We start from the raw sequence: 22,728 nt of genomic DNA on the forward strand, positions 1-22,728 counted from the left end.
GACTACCTGTAGAATATTGATATGTAATTTGAGCCAAGAAATGGTGGGGATTACTAGCCGATGTGTCAACATATACATTAGGAACATATTGTATGTGTGTGCCTTTGCGCAATTTCACTGGTCTTTGCATTCAAGGTTTATTTAACTGATTAAATCAGAAGAGAAGACTTTGTACAATATTTAATGCATCTTTGGAAATAGTTTGTTCTTTCAGGGCAATGATGCCCATCACTGCAAACTTTTAAAAAATAAATGAATATTATATGTATTCCCCTTAGAGATTATCGGTATGTTCAGATATATCTGATTTTAGTTTTGAAGGAGGGGAAGTTACAGGTAGTCCTTGACTTACCATCATTCGTTTAGCGACTGTTTAAAGTTACAACAACATTAGAAAAAGTTACTTATGATCACTTTTCACGCTTATAAACATTGCAGGATCACATGATCAAAATTCAGATGCTTGGCAACAGCATGTATTTATAATGGTTACAGTGTCCCCAGGTTACATGATCACCTTTTGTGAACCTTTGACAAGGAAAGTCCATGGAGAAGCCAGATTCACTTAACAACCATGTTACTAACTTAATAACTGCAGTGGTTCTCTTAACAACTGTGGCAAGAAAAGTTATAAAAGGGGTCAAAATTCACTTAAGAATTGTCTTGCTTAGCAATGGAAATTTTGGGCTTAATTATGGTCAAAAGTCGAGGGCTACCTTGTATACGCTACACTTTTTGCTTCTAGTCAGGCTTTCAGGCTCACTGTAATTCTGTATATCCCCATGCTGTCATGAGGCAGGCTGTTAAATACCGTAGTTGCTCACTATTGTCATTTATTTAAAATACTGCTTTTCTATATATATGTTTGCTCTCACCTTTGATTTTAGATTTGCAATAAAGTGATAATATTCTTGCTTTCGGATTTTAAGGTTGGTTCGTTTACATCAGTGAGGTTCTTTGTTGTCCTATCTTCTAGCTATAAAATGGAACTGATGTTCTCATCCAGGCAGATGATGCTTCAGCCTGGCACAAATTTTATCCAATTCACTTTCTTATGTCTTTGCTTGTACTAAATGTGCCTTTCTTAGTATTTTAACATCTGCTGGGGCCTGCCTGAGTTGATCTCTATCTTCATGCCAGAGGACTTGGAGCTGATAAATAGGACTGCCTAGAGAAGGAGCAAAGATATAAGACTGAATTAACAGTGTTACTGAAGATACTAGCTTTATTTGTAGATATGTACTGCACTTTTATTGGCACACATGCATGAAGCTTCTAGGGTGCTCTTTCTGCTTTAAAATGGAGTATGAAATTATTCTAAGAAATTATTGTTTCCAAGCCTGATGTTTTTCTAAGTGTGCAGTTCCCTGAGCATCAGGTCCAGTAAAGAAAAATGCAGCCCAATTTAGCTTAGTTTGACAATAGTTATTGATTTTTGCTTTAATTTGTATTTTTTCCTGCTATTTTAGAATCAGTATTCCCTAACCTCATTTTTATTTTGTGTGTATAAAAGGAGAAGATAAATACAGTTGCATGGTAACTGTTTTCCCTATGGCCTCTTCCCATATTATTTATAATAACATGTGAAGAGGCCATATAGATGGAATATGATGTTTGTCTGTATGGAGATTGTTGGAAAAGTGTAGGAAGAAACATAGGAAATGGAAATTTCCACAAGGGGAAAAAAGACAGATCGAAAAGGGTAGATCACTCAGAATAGTCGAAGGTAAAAATAACTTTCATGAAATGTAATACACCACTGGCTATCCCAGTTCAGAGCATTCCCATTGATCATGAATTAGAAAATAAAATCAGAGATTATGGGTGAATTGATGATCGAATACATACATGATCACAGAAGGCAGTTAAATAGTCATAGGTTTTGAGAGCTGTGGGTATTTCAAAAGCAAATCCAGAGGGATTTCTGCTTTGTGAATAAAATGCCCTGTCAGATGACCTGCAAAGATTAACTGCATGCTCAAGTCATAACAAAGAGTTACAGTTACTTGATACCATACATGACTGTGCTATAGATCAGTTGTACATGGAATCCTTGTAAGGGAGGTAACCCTGGATGAATATTTGGCATCTACCATTTCACTGAATTGTATTGTTGATGCAGCTGAAAATAATAACCACAGCTTTATATGCCAAGTTGAAAAAATTCCAAGTCTAAAATAAACTTTGACTTTATGAGAGAAAATGTCTAAACACATGTGGGCTGATAAAACAAAGTTGAAAGTCAAGAGAATCAAACATATCCCCAAAGAGTCTTAAAATAATGCATTACTTACACAGAATTTGCTATTGCAAATGCAGCAATGCCTGCCAATTTAAACAGGTTTTCATGGAGGTTAAGGCTCTCTGTTGCTATTGATCATAATTACTACATGCTGTCTAAAACATCAGAGACAATGTGTATCTTCAGGCTAGTTATTGAGAATCATAATGGGAAAAAGGCTTCCTAGGCATTCTTATAAGGATCTGATTGATCAGTGAGAAACACAATGCTAAAATAGATAGATCCTTTGTCTGATCAGAGCTCCAGTTTTATTCTTAGTCTTATGGAAGACTGAAATGACATTGATTGTATGTGCCTGTCTTTCAGTATAGCTTAATCAGAACAAGAAATCTAGATATAGGTAGTCCTCAACTTTACAACTACAGTTGTGCCCAAAATTTTTGTTAAGTGAGTTTTGCCCCATTTTACAACTTTTTTTGGCCACAATTGTTAAGCAGATCCCTGCAGTTGTTAAGTGAATCGGGCTTCCCCCACTGATTTTGTTTGTCAGAAGCCAGTTGGGAAGGTTACAAATGATGATTACATGACCCCGGGACAATGCAACTGTCATAAATGCATACCAGTTGCCAAGTGCCCAAATTTTGATCCCATAATGGGGGTGCTGCAACAGTTGTTAGCATGAAAACTGATCATAAGTCATTTTTTTCAGAGCTGTTGTAACTTTGAATAATCACTAAATGAATGATTGTAAATTGAAGACTACCTATTGTTTTTGAGTTAGTACCTTGTTGGCTCTGCTAGGATTACTGGAGCATGTTTTAGTAGGTTTTCTTAAGAGTAAAGTGCTTTGAATTAATTAAAAAAACGCTCCTGGGTTCAGACATGTTTGGAATATTGTAATAAACTCCTTGTGGAATTGCCCTTGAAGACAATGCACCAGCAACTTTTAGCATTTTTTATTATGCTCATATAACACGGCTGTTTTTTAAACTGGTTGAGCTGTCTTTTGTGTGCAAGAGATGACTATCACTTATAAAGCCCAACGTGATGAAGGACCAGGCTGTTTGCAGGTTCACCTCACTTCATGGTCTCTGTTCAGCCTGTCTGATCTAGCAGAGAAGGCATTCTTCAGGTTTCTTCTGTCAGTGTCATCTTGTAAGATTCTGGGCTTGTGCCCATTTCCCTGGCGATCCAGATGGCCCTTTTTTACTTTTTTGAGACTGAAGACCTGACTGTCTTTGGGTCAGAAGGTTAGGTGAGCTCTGCTGCTGTTGATGTGCTTTTTGTGATTGGGATTATTGTTTTAGTCTTGGACACTATGGGATGCAGGTTGTAATTAGCATGTTAATTTATGTACTCTACCCATAGTTAGTATTGTGAGATGGGCAACCCTATAAATATTTAAATAAATTTTAAAAATGTGAATGTGTTTTGGCGATACATTCAGACAGCTGCTCAATCCCATAAAATGGTGTTGCTTCTTTAAAGAGTTGCCAGCAGATGTTCAGTGCTCATTTCGGGGCATTTTTTTGGGAATCAGAACTTGCAACTGCAAAATCTTATGTAGGAACAGATTCTACAGTCTTAATCTATTTTTTAAATCTCTGCATGGTTTCAGACTGAAAGTGGCTATGGGGTATTGTATGGGGTATGTGGGAATGACCTTGAGGGACACGAGAAAGAGATGCTGCCCAGGGAACAATCAGAGAAAAGGGGGAGGAGACCGCAACTGCTTAATGGGTAAAGAAAGTTAAAAATGATCCAACCTAACGTATTAGACAGTTAAAAGTGGGAGATTTGTATTTCCAGACTTACGATTCTTTGAATGTAACCTTCCAATAAAGTAGAATTAGCTCATCTGGTTGTCTCTCCTGCCTGGCTTGCCTCGGAGGCTGACAACAGTGAAACATTACAGGTATTGTAGCCACCACTGGCATCTTCTTAAACTAATGTGCCTTTGGGAGAATCACTGTGTAATCTAGAGGAAAGATCTAGCTGCTTTAAAGTGTTGTAGAAATGTGTTATGCTTGGCTTCCTTCTGCTCCAGAATAGTTTGTGCCTTGGAGTCTGAAGGGCTACAACACAGGTCTAATGTTGTTTTTCAATATTGCTTGCCACAAAATGGCTGCTTGTAATAATATCGGTATGGCAGTTGCTCCATGTGGTGAAATCCTCATATACACCACCTTGCCTTGTAATTGGCTGCTGCTATGTTGTTTGTTATCACAGCATATTGCTGAAAATTCCTGTTAGGTTTTTATAGCAACACAGGGAAAATGAAACCAATGTGTATAACCATCCAATATACATAAAGAAAGCAAAGCATGAGGTGGCCAAGCTGTGGTGGACATTTCAAATGAAACATGCCCCAGTGACCTAGATAAATAATATTTGGCTTTTAACTAAAACAAACATGTCCCTTCTGGTGTCAAATCATTGAGGCCCAGAATAATACAAAACAAAATGAGCTTGTGATGGTTTGATTTTGTGACAATTTTGGATTAAGACACACATCACAAGAAGAGAAAAGTCATTTCTCCAGCAGGATGGCTGTAGAGTCCAAATGGATGGGTTCTATGACGGCCTTCCTGCCTGGCAGACTGGGTAAAAACTTCGGCCACACCCCTTCCTTTGGGCGTGACCCCAGTTTTGACTCAGTCTCGAAGCCTGGTAGAAGTGCGAGAAGCAGCTCTTAGGAAAGAAGAGTTTTCACAAAGAAAAGAATATCCTCTTCCAGTTTTTTTTTTTTTTTCCTCCCCTTTTTGCAGCAGGCAGGGATCCCGGGCAGAGGAATAGAACACCGACGCCTCCCAGCCAGGATCGTCGGAGTGGTGAGAGGATCGCCAGGGCGGTTAGCCAGGGGGGCTCGGGCCGGTCAGTGGATCTTCCGCGGATCCCGCCAAACAGCTGTTTGGCGCGGGGACATTTCCCGGACCACCCGCCGGGCAGCTGAGTGGCACGGAGGCCACTCGGTCCGGCGGAGGAGCTGAGGCGCCGTTCAGCGCCAAACAGCTGAGCGGCGCGGGAAAACAGAGCGCTGATCAGCTGAGCGGCGCGAGAAGCGCAGCGCGCCCAAACCGACCGGCAGAGCCTCAGCGCCGTTTTTTCTCCCCCAGCGGAGAGGCACAGCCCCCTTAAGGACAAAAGAGCCATTCAAGCCGGTTAATTACCCTATTGCTGGCTATTAAAGACCCGCCATTGTTGGAGCCTCGTGGCTCATCCGGCTACTATTGGGAGGCGGGGCTTCCTCCCATTCGCCATTTTAAACAAGCAGTTTAGCCGCCGCTTTTTTCCTTTACATTAAGACACTTGGGCAAGAGGAAGGAAGAGGAATAAAAGATTAGAACCTCTATCAGTTCTGAGCGTGGTCTGCTACCACAGCCACAGACCGGGGGAGAGAGAGATATAAACTGTACTTTTGTCTGGACTAGGTGAGGAGGTGAGGAGGAATATTTTTTCTTTTCCTAACTGTTCCTATAGTGACCTTTAGTCACTGCCTTGCAGGATCTTCTGTCCAAAGATTCCTGTCTGTCCGGCCATTGTTTGTATAGGCAGAAGAGGGCACAGCCCCAAGCATCTGCATCTGATCTGCGTATCTCATTCCCCCTTTCCAGGCATTGCCTACTCGGGGTGTCTGGCACAATGGCAGACAATGTCTCGTATTCAGTCACACAGGTCCCTCAATTGTCCCCCCCACAGCAACAACAAAAACGCAGATCTTCTGAATCAGAGGTGGGGGGGAAGAAGAAAGCTAAAACAAAGCACCTTTCTCAGAAGGGACAGTCCAAAACGGCTGAGCGAGAGGCTTTGAGGAGACATTTGGCTTTAGAAAGGCAAATTAGCAGAGCACAGAGAACCAATGTCAATGGGACAAATTTGGTTTCCCCTGTCCCAGGGGTGGCACCCAGCACAGAACCTACTGCCGAGGAAGTGCTCAAGACTTGGTCTCCTCCTGGGGAAACTGAACAGTTAGATTCCTCCAATCCCTCCTCACCAGCTTCTTCACCCGACCACACTCCAGCGCCTCACCCCAACGACAAGGCGCAGGAGAACATATGGTCGGCACAATTTCATGCATTCATGCAGGATGCATTCTCCCAGTTCATGGCTTCTAAGGGGCAAGTGGCCTTTCACACACCCCGTAAGGGACGGGCTAGGCCGCCCCCTACCAGCATCTCTGAAACTTCCTCTCAATTGGGAGAGGGTGACTCAGTAGACCTGGACATGTCAGACATGCCCCTCTCGGAGGACGAGGAGACCGCACCTGAGCAGGCGACAAGCTCTGGCCTCTTTAACCCAGCGCTCCTAAAATCACTCCTGATAAAGGCAGTTTCCACAGTCAACCTAACATCAGTACAGGATGAGAAGCCCTCAACAAGCAAGGAGGCCAATCCTCTATTTGCCAAAAAGGTTCCACAGGATAAGTACATCCCATGTGCGGAGGTCTTTATGACCACGCTGGAGGAACAATGGTCCTCACTTGCGAGCCCACCGGCACCTAACAGCGCGGAAAGAAAGCTTTTCAACCTATCTCCCTCCTTCTCTAACATGTTAGAGGTTCCCACTGTAGATAACCCCTTGATCTCATTATTTTCTACCTCCGCGATTCCAGGAGACATGGCGGAGGTCTTGAGACCTGAGGAGAAGAAATTTGAACACTCCCTCCGGCGTTCCCATATGGCTGCAGCCTGGGCGGCCAGAGCAGCCACTTCATCATCATTCTTCGCGAGGGCCAGTATCATGTGGCTGAGGGAACTGCAAGGCACGGTGCCTCCAGACCAGGTCAGAGTACACCAAACATTGGCCAAGCTCCTCGCGGCCTCTCAATTCGTGTCTGACGCTTCACTGTACGCAACAAAGTATGCGGCAAGGTCCATTGCGGCCACAGTGGCCTCGCGAAGGCTACTGTGGCTCAAAAATTGGAAGACAGACCTGAGGTCCAAATGGCGTCTTTCGACGTCCAAATACAGTGGAGAAGCCCTGTTTGGTTCCATTCTGGACCCACACGTCAGCGAAGGCAGAGACAAGAAAAAAATCCTAGTGCATCCATCAAAGAAGTTAGACAGGAGAGGCAGTCAGGACTTCCGGAGACAGGGCTCCCGCCCAGGAAGCCCCTGGGAATGGAGACAGCCCTTTCGATCAGGGCAATCCTGGGACTGGCCCAGAGGCTCACGATCCTTCTATCCGAGACAGGATCGAACCCAGGATCGCCAAAGCCCGGGAGCCAGAGGCCAGCTCCAGTCCAGACACCCATATAGGGGAGCGGGAGGCAGATCCTTTAAGCGTACCAAGTGACGCCAAACAGGACACTCCCATCGGGGGTCGGTTAGGAAACTTCATCGAGGTCTGGGAGCAGACCACCACCGACGCCTGGGTCTTGGAAACGATCAGGCATGGCCTGACCTTAGACTTTTGTTCTCCCCCACCAAGCCGGTTCATCAGATGCCCCATCTCCAGAAAGGTACACAAGACGAGGCTGATAACTTCGGCCATAGCTCACCTCCTGTCAATTCAAGCCATAGAGAGGGTACCAAAGGAAGAGGAGGGAAGAGGATTTTATTCCATCCTCTTCGTTATTCCAAAGACATCAGGAGGGTGGAGAGCAATATTGGACCTGAAGGGCCTGAATCATTTCATAAAGTACAGGAAGTTCAAGATGCACTCATTGAAGTCCATCCTAGCCAGCGTCAGGGAAGACGATCTATTATCCTCAATAGATCTCACAGAGGCGTACCTACACATTCCCATCCATCCCAGCTACCGGAAATTCCTCAGATTTACCTACGCGGGCCGGCATTACCAATACAGGGCCTTACCCTTCGGACTATCTTCAGCACCAAGGGTATTTACCAAAATCCTAGCTGTAATAGCAGCCCATCTCAGGCTGATGCCGGTTCGCGTACAGTTTTATCTGGACGACATCTTGATTCAGTCCAGATCTCAGGAACAAGCAAGGGCAGATCTCAAGACCACGATCCGAACCCTACAGGGGCACGGATTCTCGGTCAATCTAAACAAGAGCCACCTCATTCCCTCAAGGAGACTGCAACACCTGGGCGCGGTGATAGACACGTCACAGTGCAGGGTATTCCTTTCCCAGGAGCGACTGATCAGCATATCCAAGCTAATCCACCAAATTCAAAAGATCAGGAGAGTGCCCTTGCTACAACTCTCGAAGCTCCTGGGGAAGATGATATCTTGCATGGGCATCATCCCATGGGCAAGGCTCCACTCGAGGGAGTTGCAGTGGTTCCTCCTACCCTACCAGAGGAGGAACCTCAGCACCTCCAGCAGGAGAGTGCCGGTACCAGCACAGGTGATGAAATCACTAAAATGGTGGCTATCCCCCATGACACTCAAGGGGAGCATATTCAGGGAACCGAACAGGGTCACGCTCACGACAGATGCGAGCCTGTTCGGATGGGGAGCCCATCTGGGGACCCAGATAGCACAGGGCCAGTGGGGTCAGAAGGACCTGTCACACAGCATCAACTGGCTAGAGCTCCGGGCCATACACCTGGCCCTCCGTCATTTCTCACACCTAGTAACGAGGAGGCACGTCCTCGTGCTTACAGACAATGTAGCAGCCAAGGCGCATGTAAACAAGGAGGGAGGAACGAAATCAGTGGAACTAATGAAGGAAGCATTGGCTCTGTCTCGGTGGGCAGAAGCCAATGTGAGTTCCATCAGAGCGGAACACATCTCAGGGGAGACAAACACCCAGGCAGACTCCCTGAGCAGAGCCAAGGTGGACCAGTCGGAATGGCGTCTGGACCCGGCTCTCTTCGAGGAGATCTCCCGGAGGTTCGGACAACCGCACCTAGATCTATTTGCCAACCACAAGAACACACAGCTCCCCAGGTTCTTCTCCAGATTCCCGTCCCCGGGATCGGAGGGAACGGATGCTCTCAGGTGCCGGTGGCCGGCGCAACTCCTGTACGCCTTCCCACCACTGCCATTAATACCGGCAACCATACGCAAGATGATCCTGGAGGGCGCAGAAATGGTCTGCATTGCCCCTCACTGGCCACGGCGCCCGTGGTTTGCCGACCTCGTGGACCTTTCGATATCACCTCCGTGGAGGATCCCCCCGGACAAGGTAAAACTCAGTCAGGGCAAGCTTGTACACCCAGATCCCCAGTGGCTACAACTAGCCGCTTGGCATTTGAGCGGCAAAGCTTAACTAAACAATCTTATTCTGCAGGGGTGATATCGATCATACAGGCATCACGAAGAGCGTCCACTAATAGGATTTATGACGCTACGTGGAAGGGATTTTGTAGGTGGTGCGCTTCGCTTCACCTAGACCCGACCGCAGTATCTATTCCCAATATCCTAGATTACCTACTGGAGGGTCTTAATAAGGGCCTGTCAGTCAATACTATCCGCAGACAGATATCGGCCCTCTCAACTGTACTCTCCTGCGACAACTTAACTTCCCTAGCACAGCATCCAGCTATTAATGCCTTTTTAAAAGGGGCATCTAACACAAAGCCCCCAGTCATACACAGGTACCCGTCCTGGAACCTGCCTAAGGTCCTTCTAGCCTTGACATCAGCACCCTTCGAACCTCTTGAAACATGCTCACTCCATCACCTATCACTGAAGGTAGCTTTCCTTGTGGCAATTACTTCAGCAAGAAGAATCTCAGAACTAGCAGCACTGTCAGTAAGGAAGGATCTGTGTACCTTTTTCAAAGACAGGGTCGTTCTTAGACCAGACCCGACCTTCATTCCGAAGGTAAATAGCATCTTTCACAGATCTCAGGAACTTTCGCTTCCTGATTTCTGTCCAAGACCCAAACATAGACTAGAACACAGATGGCACAAGCTGGACGTGCGGAGAGCGCTGTGTTTCTACGTGAAACGCACCTCGGCTTTCCGAAAGACTGAAGCATTATTTGTGTCCTTTCAACCAGCAACTATGGGAAAGAAGGTATCTCCTTCCACCATAGGCAGGTGGATCAGAGCCTGCATAGCGCAGGCCTACGTCTCACAGGATTTGCCAGCACCCACTCAGGTGACTGCTCACTCAACTCGGAGCGCAGCTACATCTGCGGCGTGGCTAACGCAAGCTCCGGTGGAAGAGATTTGCAGGGCCGCAACCTGGTCCTCACCTTCGGTTTTTATTCGACATTACCGTTTAGACTCCCTAGCAGCAGCAGACGCGGCTTTTGGCAGAAGAGTTCTTCAACAAGTCGTATCTGCTCAGAGTTCGGTAGCCTAGACATTCCCTCCCAGGGGGACATGAGGGCTTTGGTATGTCCCATCCATTTGGACTCTACAGCCATCCTGCTGGAGAAGGGGCGTTGTCTTACCTGAACGCCTTTTCTCAGCAGGATGATGTAGAGTCCAAGCCCACCCAGAGGATAGGTCTAGGCAGGGTTATAATAAAGATATAATAAAGAGCTGCAAGGTTAATTCCAACAAAGTTTCTCGCCTAAGTCAAAACTGGGGTCACGCCCAAAGGAAGGGGTGTGGCCGAAGTTTTTACCCAGTCTGCCAGGCAGGAAGGCCGTCATAGAACCCATCCATTTGGACTCTACATCATCCTGCTGAGAAAAGGCGTTCAGGTAAGACAACGCCCCATCTCTCAAGATGGATGATTAACCCAATTTTGTTTTGGTGATACTTCCTTCTGACAGCCTAACAAAACCAGGCTATGTTATGCTCAACTTCTTTAGTAACTATATGTATCTACATGTATACACTTACTTTTCTGACTGCAAAAATAATCAGCTAATACTTTTTGACATGACATCAGGAGAACAGCATATCAATTCAATATCAAGTAGCTTATCATATGAAAAGCCCAGTTATTTATGTGATGTGACCACAAGGAGGCAGATGTCACGGTCAAACTTTCATATTTTATGGATTTCTTTCAAACCTGCTCATATTTTTAATCGATATTTTTAATGATTTTTTAAATCATAGATTTAATGATAAGTCTATGAAATAGCCAAATTTCCTTTGCATTAAACTATACTCCCTATGTAAATGATAAATCTATCAGAAGAAACAGAAAAGGCTGTGCAATGCATGTCACAGATCACACTGAAATGGAGTGAATTTCCTGACATCAGGTAAGTTTCTTAGCTAACACAGGTGCATCCAGAAAATATAATTGAAACATCTATGAATTTGTTGTGACATATATGTGTGTGTGTGTGTGTGTGTGTGTGTGTGTAGTTTTTACAAAACAAAATGGTAATTATTATCAATCTGAATGCAGACATGCTAACTTTTCAGTGAAAACTGAGTATTTTTCTCCACTACATTGAATTAATGAGGCTTTTCTACATAGATAAAGAACCATTTCCCCCCTCAAACATGAATATTTAGACATGATTGAGGGAGATATGTTGGGAACTAGAACTTCTGAGGTATTGATGATGATGAGATTGGGGCATTAAGAAAACATGCCTTGAAAAATGAAAACAGATGGAAAATGAATTTTTCTTCATTGTTTATTTTCAAGTTTGGTCTTTCCAACTAATATCAGTATAAATTCTAAAAAATAGGATTGTATGGTTTATGTAGTTGTTCACATAAGCTTTTACCAAATGATACAAAGCTTTGTAATCAGCACTATATTTCTAGGGTTATAGTGACAGTCGAGAGTTTGACATGTCTGTTCTAAATGGTTCAGCAGAAGGTCATTTGTGCCTGACCAGTGTGAAGTAGTACAAGTTACTTCCACTGTGCTTAAAGGAATGAAAATAACAGGAAAGATTTTGCCATACATGGTTATTTAAGTAATTTGGTATATTTAACTCTTGGAAGTCTGCAGCTGAAAACTTCATAATTTTTGCTATCTGATGATGAAGGCAATATTTATATGGTTATAAACTATAAAAAGTTTGAAGCATGATCTCAGCTCATACTGCACAGAGGCAAAACAGTGGTCTTGCACCTTACTCATTATTCATTTAACTTGGCAAATTATAGTGAGTCTTTATTCTGTCAGCAGCTTTATTGTCAGTGCTGCTGGAGAAATAATTTAACATTCTCAAAATTAGTTTGTATGAGTAGTTTATTGTAGTTTTATAGAGAGTCCCACTCTACAGTAACTTCGGAAGAACAAAGGCAGGAAGTATTGAGGAATCTTACAATATTTATGTTGGATTAATGCAGCACAATTTCTGATACCGTTGCTAAGCTCTGCATGATTTGCTTTGTCAATACAATAGCACCTGTTTAAAGAATTATTAATTGCTAGGTAGATACTATTTACAATATTTTTTGTGTATGTTCCTGCAGTTTAAACTTTCTTTACTACCTGATGTGGACCACAGCAATAATGAAAGTTATTACTAAAAATATGAAGTACTATATTATATTTGATTTTCTATTTCTATTGAATATATTAATCCTTGCCAGCTTCTTGTCCATTAAAGTATTAGTGCATCTTGTTTACTCCTCCTATTTCCTTTAAACTGCTCAGATATTATAGAAATAATTGCCATATACATATACACACATACTGTATATTCCACCACCACCATTTTCTAACATTGAATAGGAACACTATTCCCTGAACTATAGATACTATATAATAATTTTCTGCAAGTCTTTTACGAGGACAAAAGATCATCCTCAAAGGAACATCTTTTGGTTATTATTTTCAGTTCCCTTTGCCAGATCATCCCACTGATGGGGTCCCTCAGGTTAGCTCTTAGCTCTTACAAGAGTGCATTATTTTTCTTTCATTTTAAATCCCCAGTATCCCAAGTCGTATAATTACTTTTATGATTCCAGATATCTGCAGAAGCTTGACCTTTTGTGTATTGCTACAGTAATTATACAACTGAATAGCTCTATACATAAACTTGCATAATACATATTTTGCAATGGGTTTATTTGGATTTGTATTGAGTTCAACTTGGTACAAAAATGGTCAGTAATTAGCATATAATTTATAAAGAGGCCATTTTAAGCCACTCTTTAACTTCATATATTTTAAATATTCTTAGGAAGAATTTTTTTCCCTTTGCTCTGTTGGTAATGTTTTCACTCTTCTACTAAGTTTAGTATTATTTGCTCTGCCTTTGGATGTGAAGAAAAACATGGTCCAAACTCGCTTTTCCATTTGTTTTAAGTTTTTTTTAAAAAGCAAAATCTTTTTCTTGTTTCTTTATAAGTACAATCCACAAATAAACAGTGTAAATAAAAAGGATAAAAACTATAGTTCATATGAAGTAATACATTTTATATGACTAAATAATTTTCCAAGTGTATTAAAACCAGTCTTTTTGATTCACAGTGACGGTAAGAGACACAAAAAGGAAAAAGGAGATAGGAAGGAAGGATAGCAAGGAGATAGGACTTAAAAGCTACTTCTCGTCTCACAGAGAAGTCTTATTCCCTTCAGTCTAATATTCTGCCTTTTAACAAAAGTCATGGCTTTCTATCCAGGAGGCTGAGGCTGATTATGCGGTAGTTGTGCCAGGGCAAGGTGGCAGGAGAAGGAAAGAAGACTGATGCTGCCTGAAATGTCTTCCTTATCATGGAATGAGGGTTAAGTGACCATGTAGCAGTGACAGTCCTGACAGGCAGCTCCAAGAATAGCAAGGCAGCATCCAAGATCTACCATGAAAGCAAATCCACCAGATCTTTCTTTATTCCACCAGCAGGATTTTGGCCTCTAAAATGTTCTCTATGGCTCTCAAAGCCCCATTCTCGGATTCTTTTTTAAAAATAGCCAAATGGTAATGGCAGAACCTCCAGTAGTCGCCAACAAGTTGTATCTTTTATCTAAGGGGAGTATAAAATGTCCAGCTACATATAATACGTTCTTCCCCCAGACATTAAGGGCTGGTTGGGTGGGAACGTCCCTCTCCCCTGTGGTTGTTTTGTTGTGTGCTCATTCACCAATTTACCTTTTGCTAAATTGGTTATGTATTGTTTGTTAGATGTACAGTTAGTCCTGGGGTTACGCTGGCACCTGGGATTGGGATTGCCATCACTTAACAATGCAGTTGTAAATTGTGGCATCATATTATTGCATCGCTTCTCAACCACAATCTAACTGTCCCAATTGCTGTAAACCCAAGAGGTATGGGTTATTAAGCACAAAGTGACAGGAGTCCCAGGTAACGAGGGGGCATGCTGTGGGGGTTGGGGGGGGACCCTTAGAGGCCTCAGGACAGACTGTATGCAAGCCAAGGGAGCCCAGTGCAGGCTGCATGCAAGCTGAAGAAGGCTGGGGAAGAATTGGGAAGCTCAGTGAAGTCCGTGAAGAAGTTAGGATAGGCCAAAATCAGACCACATTCAAATTGAGGGAGGGCTTGGGAGACCCAGTGCATCTCACATACGAATTGAGGGAAGCTAGAGGAGAGCTTGGGAGGTGCATAGCAGACTGTGTGTGAATTGAGGGAGGCCTAGGAAGGTCAGCAGGGACTGCCTGTGGGCAGTCAGGGGGTGCTGAGGGCTGGGAGTGACTTCAACCTTTCCTTGCAGCTTCCCCACTGATTTTGCTTGTGGGAAGTTGGCAGGGAAGGTTGCAGATGGTAACTTGGGACTATAGTTCCCTGAGATGACATAACCATGGGCCAGGCACGCAAGTGTTCCCATCTTGATCACATGACCATGATGCGATGGCCCTAGAGGACCAGTCATGTGTCCATTTTTCAATGCCATCATAACTTGGAACAGTTGTGGCTGAATGAATGGGTATAAGATGACAACTACCTGTAAATGATTTTTATTTTTTCTTCCTTTTGATTTATTATGTGTACACTGCCCAGAGTCACATTGTCTGAGTTGAACAGCCTTATAAAGCTATAAATAAATCTATAAATTAATAAATGGACGGTGTCCTTTTGTGCTTCCTGAATTTGCCTAGATGGAAACTTTCCCAGATAGTACACTTGACTCAAGCTAGATGTGCAAATAAATTTGAGAATGTCTCAAACAACCATGCTGAGTCACAAAGAATACTCTAAAAACTTATACTGATCTACCTTCAGAATTTTTCCCTTTCCTGAAAGTCAACTCCAATGGCCAAGTTGGACAAAATGCAGCATTTTTCAGAGGATGGACCCGACACAATTTAGGAGGGGAAAGAAGATTAAAAGAATGATCCAATCTTTTCAAATACAAGTTTTTTTACTACAGTATGCTGTATTCTACTTCAGCTTCCACGTATCTTTCTTTTTGCAAGTTGGTTATCAAGCTGGGATAATAAAAGAGTTAAACCACTTTTAACTTAAGACAATTGATGCAACCAAAGGGATGGAGTTTCTTCTATAGGATAGGAAGAAGCAATAAGCTTTTTCTTCTAGCTCTGTGGTGGCGAACCTATGGCACGGGTGCCAGAGGTGGCACTCGGAGCCCTTTCTGTGGGCACACGCACCGTCTCCCTAGCCCCGCCTCTTCCCATGGCCCCCTCCTCACCAGCAGCCCCCCCAGCCGAGAGTCGCTCCTGGGCACAGCCCACGCGAAGCAGCGCAGCCAAGGACATGGTAGCCGGGCAGCAGGGATAAGACTCCGCCCTTGCACCCCATCGCACACAGATGATGCTCTGGGGCATGGGCAGAAGGTGTGGCTGCCATGGTGCTGCTGGGCTGCCTGGGTGATCTGTGGCGAGCCATGGAGGTGGTGGGTGGCCCTGTGGGCAGGGCGAAGTGGGGACGGGAGTGGGGGTGGTTTTGGGGCACTCGGTCTCTAAAAGGTTCGCCATCACTGTTCTAGCTAGAAGTGAGGAAATTAATCCTTTCCTATCAGGTCCATATTCTGGTATTTTGTGGTTAGTATTATTACTGGTTGTACAACACCCTAGCTCAGATTTGGATGAGCCGAAGCAATCGGAACAGGTTCTTGAGATAGATCCCAACTCTGCAGACATTCTGTTAATTAAATTATGGTTAAGATAATGCTGAAAGGTTCAACTTACAAAATTTCCCTGGAGACAAAACAAGATGTCTATGTTACTTGTTGTTGCAATAGAAAAAGTAAAGCATGTATTTAAGGCCCCATAGTCTTTGGCTCTCTTGAACATAGAAAGGTTTAGAATAATCATTGGGGGTGGGGATTTTTGTTTGGGTTTTTTTGGAGAAGGAAATGCACTTTCAGCTCTTTTTAAAAGAAAGTAGTGAAAGTTTGAAAGAAGTGCAAGTAAACCAACAATCAACAGAACTCTTTTCTTGACAATATACACTTCATATAGCTTGGATTTTAACATGGCATTTCTCCAGAATAAATATTGGTCTTGGAAAAAAAATAATAAAAACAATTCTGTCACAAAGGTTACCTAAATAACTACAGGGTCTCAAATTATATACATGATTTAGTCTTCCGTGGAGTTTGTTAACTGTAAATTTAACCAACAACAATTTTTAAAACTGCAAGGAAAAAGGAAGCAATAAATTAAAATCCATTTTTATGTTGGTTATCATCAACAGGACTGAAATAACTTCTCATGATCACCAAAGATTATTTTTCAGTTTTATGAAAAGAATTTGGTGGGAAGGCACTGTAATGAAAAGCTTCTTCTTTATGATGACATTTTTTAAAGAAAATAAATTGGCAGCATAAGGTATTATGAAAGGGTAAAAGACTTTAAATTGGACAATTTGATTTTTGTTTTGAGTGCACTTCATAATCTGATCAATGGGAACAAATTTATGATAACTTCCCCTTTTTTCTTTGCAGCTTCTTGCTTAAGAAGAGATTTTTGTCTTGGAATATCAGTCTTTTATTTCCTCAGGAAGGAAATTTATTCTGTTTTCAGAATAAATTTTAAATTGGTTTTTAAAAATCTAACCTACAGAAGACAGTGTTGTCATTATAAATGGGCTTTGACTCAAAAAGTGCATGTATTGTAGTGAATTACTAATAAGTTTAGATCGCGGCGCTATTCAAAACTTTTTCGCCTCATGTTCTTCAAATTTTCTTTTTAACTTGTTCACCATTCCAATATTTGCATTAGTGGATAAGTGTCTACTGTGAATTACTGCATTCTAATAGATCCTGTGTACTGTGGGGAACCATCACAACTGCAAAAGGATTCCCTTTCCAGATATTTGTTTTCCAGGATCTGGCAACCTGGGACTATCAAAAGGACTGGTCTATGGTGTGTCTTTGTGGCATTCATGAGAACATCACATTTATAAGACTATTTATAGGAGGGGTGGTGGTGGAGCTTAAGCTGCATTGTTTGAAGTCAATTTGTTTCCTATGCAAAAATATCCCAATTAAATTTATTTAAAGATTTCAATATGTAATTAGAATTTGTAACTTCCACTGAAACAATTGAAAGTTATTGTTGATTTCTCAGCCCATTCTTACTTTAATGGGAGCACCTAGACTTTGCTTAGGGATTGTTCACAATTTGTATTCCAGATTGCAATTAAATGTTGTTTAGCTAAAGCCTGAAATAAACCTAAATTGGTTACATCTTTTGGGATGAAAACTGAGGGATGCTTGTAAAGGGAAGTGGTGGAGAGAGAATTTCACTTGGCTTTATTCCAAGGCTATAAAAAGTGTGTGTGTGTTTGTTATGTTTTCAGCCACACTTGCTTTGTTTGTCTAAAGGACCTACTTTTGTTCTAGATGTTGACTTGTAGGATTGCATTTAAGCAGGGGCATCAATCACAGGCAGAAGTGGAGAATAGGAATCTGAACCATATCATTTTTTAATCTTTTATGTTCTCATGAAATGGATTGTGATCTGCACAGTTCTTTTAGTAAAAGCCCGGTTATGCTTTTTTTGTGTGTTTTAAAGTTCAAAAGGATAAATCATTTAATTCTTTTACAAAGGAAAATTCAGCAGCAAAGCCAAGAAAAACTTTATAAAACTGCATATTCTAATAAAATCTAAATCAAACACTATGGGTAAATTTATTTTAAAAAGACAATTCAAGTTCCTTATTTTTCATATGTATATTAAAGAACATACATTAAGAGGTACCATTTGTAAGAACAGTTAAATTACCAAAATAAAGTTCAAAAGTGAGGTTTTGAAAAATAAATAAATTTAAAAGGCATTTTTTTAAAAAAATAAAGGATTGTCTTTTATAATACAGGACCTATGGTCACTGCAGGTAGAATTGTATAACTACACATCAGCCTGGCCTCTCCTAAGTTTGATTTTCAGATGGGCTCTTCCTTGGGTGTAAAAATAAGGTAAACATTGCAGAATATGCCATATGAATGGCATAAATTTTAAAAAAATGTAGAAAGAATAAAAGCAAAAACTTCAAGATAGAAAAGAGAAAAAAGTAAACAAAGAAAGATAAAGCAAAGTGGAAAGTGCAGAAAAAGACATAGAAAGACAAGTGACTTCCAACTTATTTTTTACAATAGATTATAAGCATATATTTAAATTAGCCTTTATGCTATGGTTACATCATAACTTTCATTTTTTTTCCTGTTATCTTCTATTTTTTTTCTAATCAATCTCATGTATTGTATTTCATGATGTTATGTTTCATGCAAAATGTTCAAAAAGAAAAATCCTGATGACGTTTTAAGGGTTCAAACATCCTTTTGTTGTTTATTTTCTGATTGTGATGCTGTTCTGTCCGTGAAGTATCTTATGCCGCTAGGTGACAAAGTGGATGTTGACTTAATTCCCCAATTTGTAGCAAATCAGCTGCCCCTCAGTATTTACAGAGGTTCTGGTTCCTAAAACTGTGAATAATGAAACAGTAAACAATGAGTCTAGAGAAATTTGGGGTTAATTTTCACAGCTTGTGGTTTTACTCTTCATTCCATAAGCGCTTCTTCCCTCTTCCTGCCACAAGTGATTCTGTAAAATGTACCTGTATTTTTTTTCCCCTCTTCCTTGCTCAGTTATTCACATTTCATTGGGTTAATCTAGTTGCAAGAGATCACTGTGGCTTTCTTGCAGCAGCTGGCCAATATTTCTTCAAAGCAACTCATCAGCTAGTGGTTAAGGGTTTGCCTCACTTGCACCATGTGGGTAACATTGGCTTCTCCTTCTGTCTGAATCTTTCACAAACTTGGTGGAAGGGCCTCTCAGTCACATTATTATGTATTAATGCTGCCTGTAAACTGCAAAAACCTTTCCACAATATATTGAAGTCTTATTTCTAATTATCAATAAAACATAGACCATGGACAATGAGCTATTTGTGTAAATAATCTATGGCCCCAAATTCAGTGATACATTAATAATAAATGGATTTTGGGGGCATAGAAATAAATGAAAATAGGAATAAAAAAATAGGAATGTTAAGACTGTAAGATTTAACATCTTTTATTTTTTTAAAAAAAAACTAATATTCCTCAAAGCAAATGTTTTTATTATTGCTGTTATTTCAGGCTTTGAAATAATGATTAATATTCGAGCACCATTGAATACGTTATTTTTTTAATGGCTGTTACATTATGTCTCTGTTTATCACAAAAAAATAAATGTACCTAATGACAAAAGGCAGCCTTCCATTTCGTGAGAGTGGCATCAAATATGTTATTTTAAAATGTAACTGAGTTGTGAGGCCACAACCAGTTTATTGGCCACAGAATCTGCTAGTAATGTATTTGGTAGCTGACAAATATCAGTTTGCACATTGATTATGTGCCATTAAGTCATGTTCAGCTCCTAGCAACTGCGGAGATCAGTTCATGCATACAGTTCATTTATATCATTGGTAAGTGTAAAGGTGGCAACAGGCACGGCTGTTTTGTGTGTAGGTAGTGAGACCTGTGCAGAGTGATCCTTCTCAAGTGTGCTTCCGGAGTTTAACAGTGTTTGGCTGAAACCGCTTATTATCTTTTGTGTTAAATAGAGATAAAGGTGATGGTGAAAAGTGGGAGGAAAAAGAAATTAATTAACAAAGAAAAGGGGTGAGGGAACACCTCTGTTTTTATTCATATATGCCATCACGTTGAAATGTGTTTTAGAATTAATGGAAATTCTAGGATTTTCTCCAGTTTTTTTACTGAACCCATTAAAGAGATTAGATCTACAGAAAATATTAATCTAATGTTTAAAATGTAATTTCCTTCTTTTTAAAAAAGTATTGAAGCGTGTCACAAGTTTAACATCATCTCCATACGGTCTAGAATAACTTTATTGTAGTTTAGTCAATTGAGTCATGTTTTGCTCCTGTCCAGGGAAACTAGCTAATCTTTATTTATGGCAAGATAGCAATTAATATTCTAATAGCTTCTTTAGCATCCAAGCTCTGTTTTTGTTAGTTTATTATGATTTAAAGCAGGGGTAGTCAACCTTGGCTCTTTTATGACTCGTGGACTTCAACTCCCAGAATTCTTGAGCCAGCCATGCTGGCTCAGGAATTCTGGGAGTTGAAGTCCACGAGTCATAAAAGAGCCAAGGTTGACTACCCCTGATTTAAAGGTTAGTTAAGGTCTACATGTAGGTACCTTAAATCGATTATATCCAGCACTATTCTGAAAATTCAGCACTGATTTCTACAACTATTCTTTGTGTCAAATATGTAAGATTATTTGGAAATGCAGTTCTAAAGAAAGAAAAAGAACAGTTAAATGCTTTCTGTAACTCTTATGAAGAATTATTCATTCAGAACAGGGTCCAAAGAACTTTTGATGGTGAAGATCACACTTTGTTTTATTGTTCTCAACATTAAGAACAACAACCAAGTGGGGTATTCATGCAGTTTAATTTTATTTCTCATGGCTTTAAAGAGCTTTGTGTTCATCCTTAAAATAGAGGGAAATATATTGGCACATAGCATTCTGCAAACTAGTTGCAAAACACAATCATGTAACCATGAGATTCTGCAATGTGTTGTAAACGTGAGCCAACTGCCAAGCTCCCAAAATATGATCATGTGACAGGAATGGTGGTGTGGCAGTCATGACTTCCAGGAAGGGTCATAACTTTTTTCGAGTCCATTGTAACTTTGAACAGTCATTAAGCAACCAGTCCTAAATTGAGGATTACCTGTAATATGAAAAAACAGGTGTCCGTTGCTTTGGATGAAATAGAAATTCAGGTTTTATCTGTTACATCTAAAGCTTAGTGAATTGAGGTCTGTAATGCTGACAATTTACTGTACTTGACTGGCCTAAAGTATTTCAGTAAAATGAGATGGGCCATGAATCAGCTAAAATCTCATCTTGGACAGAAAGTCACAATTACCTTTCCAGAAGGCACACAATTGCAACAGTTTTCACAGGATTTAAAATATTGAGAGAAAAGACTGGAAGAGATAACTGAGATAAGATTCATAATGTACATGAGCAGTATAATAAGTTCATTTCATATATTATTTAGTAATATTATTAGGCTACATTTTATAAAGTTGATATTTTTTAGAAAAGAATGTCTGGTGCTATAGCTATTCTTTGTCTCACTGTGTGTGTATGTGTTTCTGGCTGTCTGTAGTATATTTTGGAGTAGATTTGTGGCTATTTGTCTTAACTCTTTTGTTTTTTAATTACAGGACTCCTTGGTAATGGCCCGTCTAAAGGATTAAGGCCAGGATCTGACCAGCTAGAGAATGAGAAGGATGATGCATCACAAGTATCCTCAACTTCCAATGATATTAGTTCTTCAGATTTTGAAGAAGGGCCCTCAAGGAAAAGGTAAGATTTTTTTAAGCTCATATAATTTAATAGAATGTCGTCTTATAAATAAATCTAACAGTGGAGCCATGCTGAAGCATCTCATTAATTCAGTGGAAAGTCTGGGTGAAGATAAGGGACTTCCAAATGGTAGATTTCACTCTACTTGTTCACTGCATGGCCTCAAGAAGGATATTGCCAAAAGCCGTGTCTTCTGTGCTTCAAGAAAAGGATCAAAGCAAAAGAATTATTTATTTATTTATTTTATGAGACTTATATACAGCTTTAAGTGCAAGCACTCTCTAAGCGGTATACACCAGTAAGCAATGTATATATATATTTACATTGCCCCCAACAATCTGGGTCCTCATTTTACCTACCCCGGAAGGATGGAAGACTGAGTCAACCTTGAGCCGGTGAGATTTGAACTGCTGACCTGCTGAACACAGTCAGCTAAAGTGGCCTGCAGTACTGCACTCTAACTGCTGCGCCATCTTACGAAAGCAAACCCAAAAGTAATGTCCAAAAAACCCTCATTGATATGTATGTTGCTTTTAATAATAATAAAATAATTATTTGCTTATAATGAAAAACATTTTTCTTAGGGGAAAAACTTTTCTTTTGGATTTGAAGCTTGTTCAAAATCTCAACCATCATAATCTTAATTTGAAGATGTTTCTTTAAGGCGTTGCTTGGTTTTCTCAAAGATTTGTTTTTATTTTTGCGGGGCTTGATTTGCATATCTTGTCACATCATACCCCGAAAGTCTCGAGGTTGTAATTGCTGCCTGCCAGAGGTGCTTCAACAAAGTACTGAGTGAAGGATCTGAATACTTATGCCAATGTGATATTTCAGTTTTTTCTTTTTAATAAATTTACAGACATTTCTAAAATTCTGTTTTCACTTGGTCATTATGGGGTACTGAGTGTAGGTTAATGAGAAAAAAGTGAATTTCAACAACTGTAGAAT

At 40.9% G+C, this 22,728-nt stretch overlaps 1 protein-coding gene across 1 annotated transcript in view; it reads left to right on the forward strand.

Annotated features, from left to right (window-relative positions):
• The window catches only part of JARID2 (jumonji and AT-rich interaction domain containing 2), a 115,088-nt gene that overhangs the window by 8,010 nt on the left and 84,350 nt on the right, over positions 1-22,728 (forward strand). Inside the window, exon 2 of the mRNA XM_039348760.1 lies at positions 21,639-21,780. The gene's annotated coding sequence lies outside the window, so the exon portion shown is untranslated. The remainder of the gene's footprint in view (positions 1-21,638; positions 21,781-22,728) is intronic.

This window comes from Crotalus tigris, unplaced genomic scaffold, assembly GCF_016545835.1.
Source record: "Crotalus tigris isolate CLP2741 ecotype Arizona unplaced genomic scaffold, ASM1654583v1 scf7180000017564.2150845, whole genome shotgun sequence".
Lineage (NCBI taxonomy): Eukaryota > Metazoa > Chordata > Lepidosauria > Squamata > Viperidae > Crotalus > Crotalus tigris.